The sequence below is a fragment of the Hemicordylus capensis genome, chromosome 1, assembly GCF_027244095.1.
Source record: "Hemicordylus capensis ecotype Gifberg chromosome 1, rHemCap1.1.pri, whole genome shotgun sequence".
Classification (NCBI taxonomy): domain Eukaryota; kingdom Metazoa; phylum Chordata; class Lepidosauria; order Squamata; family Cordylidae; genus Hemicordylus; species Hemicordylus capensis.
The window spans coordinates 226,919,870-226,929,346 of record NC_069657.1 but is presented as its reverse complement, the minus strand read 5'-3'; positions in this window follow the sequence as shown (position 1 = coordinate 226,929,346).

The following is a 9,477-nucleotide window of genomic DNA, read 5'->3' as shown; positions in this document are numbered from 1 at the left end:
TACACTACCCCACCAGCCGACCCATTTGATCACGATTTTGAAAGGCTGCCCTGAAAGGATCACAAGTTCCGACTTAGAAAAGAATACTGACCAATGCATTGATTAGAGCTGAAGAGAACATTCTGGAGAATTATCTTATCCCATCTATTAAATGCATGGGTGAATATTCGATCACCCTATCCGTCATGTTCTTTCCCAAGCTATTTCTGTAATGTCTTGAAAAGAGAGACCTGTCTTACTCAGAGTGTATGAATTGATCCATGACCTGCAGAGGCAATGCTTACACAACCAAACAAAAATTTTGCTCGGGAGTGGGGGCGCGGTAGGAGGGCCATGAAGATTGATCCAACCAAAGTCTGTGGGGTAAACAAGCTCTTATCACAAGCCTTACACCAGATTCTGCAAGTAGGCCTGGGATGAGCCCAAGGAGCAGAGACATGCTCTGCACGGATGGACCCCATCGCTGGCCTAAGACTGAGGAGTACTTCATCCTGGAAAGTCTTCCACTGAGGGGGTCTCTTCGGACCAACTGATGCAAGATGGACAGTGCCAGATGTATCAATGGCTCTCTACACAGCATCCTTCTTTTGCTTTCCCTACTGTGCCCTGGCACAGCTGTGATGCCCAGAAGTGCGGGGAGGAGGCATAGCTTCGTCCTCCTATCCCTGACTCAGTGTTAGGAAGTCCCCAAACCTCAGTAACTGACAGCCCCACTTCAGTGGGACCCCTTGCACAAGGGGAATGGGAGAAAGATCTTCCATCCCTCCATGGCCCAAGGATGTGGCCCACCCCCCATGGGTTCTGACCCCCATTCTTCTGCTGGAGGGAATGTGACACCTGCATAAAACTTACGTAAACAGGTCCTGGCATCTGATGTTCAGTTTTTTTAGCGGGCCGCTTAGGTAAACGCCGATGGTCCACCCGGACACGCCGCTTCTTTCGTACCTGAGACAGAAAGGTTCAGAACAGGCTCGGAACACAGAGGACGCAACATGCATTTCCTCAGATGGTGGCTGCCATGCAGAGCAGCAGCAAAGCCTTCCTGGAAGGATGCTGCACAAGCACCCTAACTAGCTGGCAAGAGATCAAAGCCTGCAGTGGGCTTGTCAACATGGCTGGAGCAACACCACTCCAGCTCTGGTGTCCCCTCCTGTTCAACTGTCCCTGCCTGGAGATCTCCAAGGTCCTGACCTGCCTGAGGCCGTGTTCTTCAGGTCCTCGCTGGATGCCATGCCCTCCCCTCTACTGTATCAGAAGGCAGAGACAGAAAGGCCCCCACTGCCAAGAGGGGATGCCCCTGCGACACGAGTCAGGTGAGAACCAGGGAGCCCGTCCTCCTCTTGGAGCCCTTCTAGAGAGACTGCAGGAGGGTGGAGTGGGCTGGGGAAAGAAGAGAAAGGCAACCCCACCTTCCTCTCCCTGTCTTTGCCACAACAGAACTTGAAGGACACATGTAACGTTGTGTAGCAGGTGAACAGGAGAGACAAGTACAAGAACCAAGGCTTTCCTTTCAAAGGGACATTGTGAGAAAGACATCCATGCAGCCCTTAGTAAGGTGTCCGTCTTGACCGCGGATTGGGGAGTCCCCAGTTCCAATCCCCATTCAGCCATGAAACTTACTGGGTGCTTCGGGGCCACTACCTTGGCTCTCAGGCCACCCTACCTCACAGGGTGGTTGTGAGGATAACCATAAGCATGTAGACCACACCAGACCCCGCAGAGGAGGAGTGGGATAGACATGTCCAAATGCTTGACTAAAACGATCCAATTGCAGGCAGAATGGCATGGGACTACAATCTGCAGCTATGGCTAAATGCAGGCTTGTCAAACAAAGCAGTACCAAAGAGAACACAAGGAATGGCTAGGCACTTTGGTTTTTAAAACAGAAAGAGGGGGATCCAAAGCAAAAGCTAAAACAAAAAGTGAACCAAGAAGCCTCAAGAACAGTTCATTGTCTCTCTTTTTTAAAAATAGAAATGTTATTTACAAAGAGAGAGGCAAGCAATATCTTCTGACACTAGTTTCACTATTTCAAGACTTCTGAGGAAATTGGTTGAGAAAACCTTTGTTATGCATATGTCAGATGATAGTTTAGAGAGAGTGTATCAAAAAAGAGAGGACACTGGAAAAATGTTCTAGAGTAAAGCTTCAGAAGCACAAATGGTACCACAAAAAAGGGGTGCGCGCTTCTTTCTAGTGATGGAAACCCTCCAGGAGGCAGGGGACATGAATTAGAAGGCAGCAACACAAAAAGCCCGAAACCCCTGCCAAAATGGATACAAATTCTTTGATTTGCCATTGGCTGATGTCCAGCACGAAATGATTTTAGGAAAAGAACAAGTGAACAAACAATTAAGAGAAACCTCTTTGGACCCACCACCCAGGGTTCACTTGGCAAAACGCGACCCTTCTTACCTGTCTTCTCCGCCTTGAACGGCCCTTTTTCCGGTAGATATAGACCAAGGCAATGAGGCTTGTAATGGCCAAAGCCAAAACCCAGAGGAAGAAGGCCATCTCGCTTCAGGTCAGCAAGCAGGCAGTTGGCCAACTGTCTTCCGGAGCATCTTTTGCGTTTCTCCATCTCCATGGATGCCGGAACTCTCAGCTCAGTTCTAGGGGGGGATGGGAGCCGGCCAGGCAGAGACAGCTGGGAGGGGAGAGATGCTGACTGCTGGCAGCAGAGGCTGTGGACTGGGGTGCTGGAAGTGGGGTAGGAAAGCGACTCTTGGAGCCTTGGTATCTCCTAAGAAGAGGCATCATGGGAAAGAAAGAGTGACCACTCCAACATCTCTCATGGGGGGAGGGGTTTGCATTTGATACAGTTGTGGAGCCCGAGGGTTAGGCCCCATCCTGTTTCACTTTTCTGCAACCTTGTAGAAACCCAGAGGACCCACAGGCCTACCAGATGCCCTCAGGGCACGCCACTGCCATTCAGGGTGGCCAACTGCTTTTCTTAGCCACACTCCTGTGTCTTTAAGAGCAGCCCCAACGGACACACCAGAAATTCAGGATGGTGAGGCTTTCCCAGGTTAGGGGACAGGCCGCCATCAAAGAGGTGTCTGCTAAAAAGTGTTGAGAGCTAATGATGACCACACAAAACGCCCCAGTTGGTGCAACTTAATGAGGAGCTGGACATGGAAAACTGACCCTCTCTGATAAGAAGAGAGATCCGCACACTGAGCAACCGCTTCCTCTATGCAGAAGCCACACATTGCTTCGCTCTGATTCCATTCCTCTCCTTGGCCTGTTTTTCTGAAAAGAGAAGCTGGCTCATTCCCTTGGTCCTGCATTCTCTGGCCATCAGAGCACATGCAAGTCAGACCGGCAAGAATCTGCCTCTGCACCTGGGAAGAAGCCGCAAGGTGGCCTTGGTGAGCAGGGCACGTTCGGGCTGTGTTCATTTCCACCTCACCACAGCCAGCTCTCCTGAGGCCACTTGGCAGAACCAAGCACTGCCCTTTTGCCCCCTTTCCCCATGCCGGGCAACCACAGAGGAAGTTTCTCTTTGGCCCTGAAGAAATAGCCGTAGACACCACTTGGCATAAGCATCTGTGCGACCCCTTGCGCGGAACTCCTGGCCCCAGACATGAAGTGTACAAGCAGCACACTCTCGAGGGCAGACAAGAAACCGGCCAGTTTCCGAGCAGAGTTCAGGCCATTTCGTTTGGGCTCAAGCTCTACAAAGGCGGGAAATGGGAACCGGAGGCTGACGCTTTGACAGAACTGCCGCCACCACCTGATCAGTTGTGATGTTGTGCAACGTCAGCAATTGTGCTGCCCTGCAACTTGCCCCCCGTGCACCCACACTGCTCCTTGGTCTTGGAGGCCCAGGTGAAGATGAGGGAGATGGAGATGCTGGCCCCAGCCATGATGCCCCATGGTGTCCATGTGGCTGCATCCAGGCAAGAATCCACGAGGCGAGGGGTTCCCAACCTGTGGGACTCCAGACTGCAACTCCCATCATCCCCAGCCACCATCAATTGAAGCTGGGGATGATGGGAGTTGTAGTCCAGCAACATCTGGAGTTTTACAGGTTGGGAACCCCTGCACTAGGCATTTGGTGGGTCAGCCTTCGAGCTTCATTGCAGGACGAAGGATCACCACCTCTCTCTTTCTCAAGGGACTTAATAAACTGGGAAAGAAAGTTTACTCAGAATACTGAGTCCCATTAGCTCTGCCCAGCTGGTTGCCTGTAAACTGCTCTTGGAGTCCATGAACATTCCGCTCCATGGAGTTCCATTGGGCAGTTTGGGGTGAATTGCCCCCTTTGGATTCTTTTCCTTCACAGGTTTGTGAAACCAATGTATCTACTGGTAATTCTGAGTCCACCTTGCCCACAGGTGTTCCGGTTCTGCCTCCATAAGAGATTCCATCTCTTTCAGAAATAGATCTGAGATGCTGTTCCTGAAACTCTATTTCTGTGCCCCACAGGGCTCATCGAAGCTTGAGGGGCAATTTTAGATCAAGAAAAGGGAACTCGGGAAACGATCCAAGAGTCATTGCTTGAGGAAAGGGAAACTGCTGCCAGCCAGAGCTGGGCGGTGCTGGGTGAGACGGAATGTTGGCGTGTCTGCCACTCTGCTGTCTAGTTTGAAATCCCAATTGGGGGAAATAGATATCTTTGGCCTGAATGCAAATAGGTGACTTTTCCTTCTGTTTTGGCATGCACAGCACATGTAATGCTTCCATTGGCTAATACTCAACATAAATAAGTAGATGGCATGTGTACAGATGTGTATTTGCTTAGGCCCCTGATATCCTGCCCTTCCTTCAGGATGGTGTACACAGTTCTGCCTCCCCACATTTATTCTGACAACAGTCTTGTAAGGAGGGTGAGGATGAGGATGAGAGAGAGAGAGTGTAGTGGCCGAAGGTCACCCAGTGAGCGTTAGGGCTGCATAGAGAAAGATTTGCACCCAGGTCTCATCCAGACCTCTAACTACCCCCCCCCCCGACTCTCAGTTGTGCGGGGAATTGGCTGCAAGAAAACAAGGAGATGGAATTCCCTCATTTTAGCAGGGAAACAGGGTAGTGTGTTGGCTACATGTTGTTAAGATTGGCTGGCATAAACTTTTAAGCAGTTGAATCTTGTTTCATCTTAGGAGCTCCTGGAAACTGGTCTTGCTTGGGGCCGAACAAATGTTAGAGAAGGAGGTCCCACATGTTCCAATTGGTGCACAGCCCCACAGCCCCCCAGGGACGGCCCTGCTGCAAGCTCTGCACTGCTTTTCTGGGCTTCTCAATGTCACCATTGGGAACCTTTCTGTAGATAATGCATCTGAGCATTACTCTGCCAACGATTGGGCACTTGGATTTGGAGGCCATGATTCAACAGCCACCAGGTGTGGATCACTTCAGCATGGACGAAAGCTCACCCCAGCCCCAAACCTGATGGGCGACATCTTGTAGGTCCATCAGGAGAATGTTTTGTATGGCCCTAGTGATGTACAGTAGTATCACACCTCAAAGGAGAGAGATACTGTAGGAAAATGAGGTTTGAAAATCTGTCTATAAGGCTAAGGCCGGATGTGGCAAGCCCCTCCCACACAGTGCTTTGCCAGTCGGAAAAGAGAAGTTGGCTCATTCCCCAGGTCCTGTATTCTCTGGCCATCAGAGCACATGCAAGAGCTGCAAGAATCTGCCTCTGCACATGGGAAGAAGCTGCAAGGTGGAGTTGGTGAGCAGGGCATCTTCTGGCTGTGTTCATTTCTGCCTTACCACGGCGCTCATCCCCTTTGCTGAAGCCTGTGGGCTGTCTCATGCATGCCCAGGGGGTCTTGGCCTGGGTGCTGTTGGAATTGGGGATGGGCAGGCGGACATTGGTGCCCTACCCTCTACGGCTAGGTGGCCATCCCCATCTCCCACCGGGACCAGGAAAGCCCACAGCTTGGTCGCGGACGGTGTGCCTTCTCTACAGAACGGGCCAGGTTCCCTCCCTGGCAGCATCTCCAAGATTGGGCTGAGAGAGATTCCTGCCTGCAACCTTGGAGTAGTCCCTGCCAGTCTGTGAAGACAATACTGAGCTAGATAAAGCAAAGGTCTGACTCAGGATATGGCAGCTCCATGTGTTCCTAAGCAGGCAAAACCTAGTTCTAAATGACTCCTTAAGGGGAGGTCAATATCCACTGCAGTTGCCAGAGCACCCGCAAGCAGCTCCCAGAGCTTGGCCCCGAGAGCGAGCCCAGGCATGCCGAAGGCAGGAGATGTGCACCCAGCACCTGGACATGGCCACATGCTTCCCACTCGCCCATCTCTCCCCAGAGTGGCGCTCTGAAGCTCTCCTCCCGTCCCTCACAAAACCAGGCCTCCGTGGCCGAGCTCTCTCCAGTCCAGCTCTTCCGACCCGGCGGCAGCTCCACAGTTCAGCCCCAAGCGGCATAGCTCATGGTGCCATTCTTGGATGGGCGGTTGGGCTTGGGCTGCTTTTGAGGGAAGGGGATTCGGGGAGGCTACGTGATTCTGGGTCCGTGCACACAACGGACTCCCTCTGCATTTCACATCCTACCCCCAAATGTCGGAGCTTGTGCCAATTTCCAGCTCAAAGGCTTCTCCTGGATGTCATAGAGCATTTTTAGTGGGGTGAATCGGTTGTCCCAGAACTGGGTCCTTGCCTGGCGTGTGTTGAGCCAATAAAACACAGCCAGGGTGGAGATCTCGAAATCAGCTTTTATTCTGCAGAATAAATGGTTCTCAAGGGAATCATTTCCAAAGCAAAAAGCACACCCAGCACATTCAGCCTCAGTGTTATATAGGAAAAGCCACACACATCGCACTCCGCTAGTCCTCCTCCCTTTCTGCTAGTCAGGCAAACATGCTTGAACATCCAGGATCCCTCTGCCCTCTTAGCCTAACCTGCTTTGCATTGATCTCTGGCACTTACAGAACCAAGAACCAGGAAGAAAGAACCATTTTCTTCCTTCTTTCGCAGGGGAAACAGAGGTGATTCATACAGGGAGTCATGGTGAATTTGTTGCAAGCAGAAGGCTAAGCTAAGCTGGCAGTTAAAGCCCTCGGCTGACTTAGTGGCCTTACATCCAGGGGAGGGCCAAAATGGCTGCACCCTGGCTCTTCCAATCCATTCAGCAGCTCCCCGTTAGGCAGGGTTGTGCTTCCCCCACCAAGCCTCCTGTTTTAAGAACTTCTTTTAAAAAGATGATATACTTTTCCCCGGCAGAGTCCAAACGCTCACCCATGGGCTGAGGGGATTTCCATGACGGGAGAGGCCTGGCTGAGTGGTGTGGACTTGCTTTGCCATGAAGGCTGGGAAGTGGTTTGGAAAAGGACATGCAGGAAACCTGCCCTCGGGACCTCCCTGCAGGACTGATCCCAAGTTTCTATGCTGGCCAAGAAGGTCACGCTGCAGGGGAGAGAAGAAGACCACGAGGTCCGTGTAGCTGGAGCTGGTTCTAGGACGCAAAATAAACTCTCCCAGCCCCAAAATATTGCCCTCCTGCATGGTGTGCCGGTATGGGGGGCAGGGGGGTTATTTTCCATTTTCCTCCCCCTTGCAGAAATGGTAGTGTGGCTGTTCGAAGAAAGGGAGGGAGCGGGGAGCTCTTTCTTGCTTCTTTAAAGACTTTTTCCTCAGAAACTGTTGGGAAGAATTTCTGACGGGGCTGGTGAGATCTGCCCCACCCGCCCCCCAGGGATGGAGAAAGCTCTTGGCCAGAGAAGGGCGGCCATTCTGGCACTGGAGTGATGATGTCCCTCACGTCTCTGAGGTGACGAGGGAGACTGGCTCGCTCACAGAGGCCTGGGCTCCATGGCCTCCTCCCTCGACCCTCCCGGCGGGCAGTGGCCTCTCCCTTCCTTTGACCTCAGCACTGCCAGGCCTCAGTGCTCCTAGTGGGCGAAAGGAAGTCTCTTCTTAACAGTGCAGAGGTTCCCAGCCATGTTACTCCAGGTGTTGCTGAACGACAAATCCCATCCTCCACAACCATGAATTGTAGCATGGGGGTCATGGGAATCGTAGTTCAACAACATCTGGTTCAGCACTAGCTGGGGACCCCCATCTGAACCGGTTCCCCAAAAGATGGGCGGCTTATTTCAGCCCAGCGTATCGGGACGGATGCTCTGCTTTTCTGTTTCTTTTTCCCAGAGTGGGGAGCTTCCTGTACGGAGCTCCAGAGGAGCAGCTGACGGACATTTCCTCTGAGGCTACACCTGTCCTCAGTTTCCGGTGAGAGACATCCCTCTTACGACTTTGGAAAGGTATCCTCCATCTTCCTGCTCCTTGTTCAGACCTATCCCATGCCCCTCAATCCTCTAGTTTAGGCCGATTCAGACATTATGCTGTACAACTTGAACACATGTTGGTGTGAATTACTGTACCGGGGTTCATTACAAAATTGAACCTCGTTACGGGACCTTCAAATGCATTGTACAGATCGGAATTACACTGTACCTGTGTTCAACATAACATGGGAATGACTGTAGCTGTGCACAGAATTGTACCTGTGTGTATACTTATTGTATGAGTGTTGAACATCATGTGTGAATGGGCCTAATGTCTTTGCACTTGGAGAGAAACACCCAGACACCCACAAGGGCTTGACTGTGTATGTGAGTGCTGTATATTCACCACCTGCAGAATAGGATCAGGCCTGTTCTCTCTCATCCCCATATACTACTGATAAAAAAATTCACAGAATATCATTAGGGGTTTTGATTAACATTCATGGTAATGATGATATCTTTGACCTGTGTTCTTTTGGAAAATAAACTGGTTAAAGAAAAATAAAACACAAGCCAGTTTAAATGGAAAAAATCAGATTTTTTTTAATTAACAAACAAACGAACAAACAAACAAACAAACAAACAAACAAACAAACAAACATGGGTTTCTATCAACTCTGGATGCAGCCTGAATTCTATGCAACATGTAGTTTATGTGATTTGAAAATTAAGCCATATAGATCACAGACCTGACCAAATCATGCATGCGGAAGATCTCTCCTTTCAATACAACAACAACCACAAAATATTTATATACTGCTTTTCAACCAATGTTTCCAAAGCAGTTTACATGCAGAAATAATAAATAAAAAAGATGGATTTCTGTCTCCAAAGGGTTCACAATCTAAAAAGAAACATAAGACAGACACCAGCAACAGTCACTGGAAGTACTGAGCTGGGGGTGGAGAGGGCCATTTACTGCTCAATAAAGCAGAATCACCATGTTAAGAAGGTACCTCTTTTCCCAGTAAGCAGGGGCAAAGGATTAATTCCTCTTTAAGAACCTGGGTTTTCAACTGTTAATGAAACACAGAGAGAGAGAGAGAGAGCTATTTAGAAATCTTTGTCCTACACATCAGTGAGCATCAACGAGAGCAAAACAAACTCACTTTTTGACTGAGAATGTACGTAGCATATTGGTCTGTCATCTTATTGTGATCTTCCCCTTCCCCTTAGGTTGTAAGTAAGTGTGATACCGCAACAGGGTTTGGGTGGGTATACCTGCTCCTGATGACAAGCTGG